Here is a 704-nt window from a genome sequence, read left to right on the forward strand (position 1 = left end):
AAAAATGGATTTGTGACTTTTGAGAAAACAAGCCCCAGGAGCCCATCTCTGGCTCCGCCCCCGCAGCTGAACCTAACACAACACAGTGTGGGCCAAGCGGACCTGTCAGCCTCACACCTCATAAAGTGCCCCCCCCAGCTCCATGGGAAACAGCCGAGGGCTAACAACACAATGAGCTCCTTGGTCCAAGACAGGCTGGCTGGTTTGTGTAAGTTCTCCACCACGGATATCCAGGGAATGGGAAACCAACCACTAGTGAAGCAAAGCAGGGATTTTATTCGGTTGTTTTATTTCCTGGTTCCATTTCTTTTGTTGCTATTGCTCGGTGGAACCAATGCCAAAAAATTATGCCGCAACTTCGGAGACAGAAAGGGTTTTAGAAAAAAACCATTAAAGATTCCTACTTTAAAAGTCCCTAATGCTCCTGCTGCTAACACCCAACGAGCCACTCACCAATAGTACTTTCTGTCAGTAAGCCATGAAGCTCAATTAGGATTAAGTTAGTCTTGCTAATCCTACTATTTAAGCAACTTGTTATTATTTAAGCAAATTTAAGCAGTTGCACATTTTGTATTCCCAAATTGTATATATTCAATTATTTATTATTGTATTTTATCCTATTATTATTTCATGTATATTGTATGTATGTAACCGAGTATTTAAATTTATATTTAAAATTCTGTGCTGTGTGACTGATTTTGCTG

The 704-nt window shown here is 40.5% G+C and overlaps 1 protein-coding gene across 1 annotated transcript in view; it reads right to left on the reverse strand.

The window, feature by feature from the left end:
- The window catches only part of tnfsf11 (TNF superfamily member 11), an 11769-nt gene that overhangs the window by 7183 nt on the left and 3882 nt on the right, over nt 1–704 (reverse strand). The gene's annotated exons all lie outside the window — the stretch shown is intronic.

The sequence above is a fragment of the Etheostoma spectabile genome, chromosome 5 (genome assembly GCF_008692095.1).
Source record: "Etheostoma spectabile isolate EspeVRDwgs_2016 chromosome 5, UIUC_Espe_1.0, whole genome shotgun sequence".
In the NCBI taxonomy this organism is placed as follows: Eukaryota; Metazoa; Chordata; class Actinopteri; order Perciformes; family Percidae; genus Etheostoma; species Etheostoma spectabile.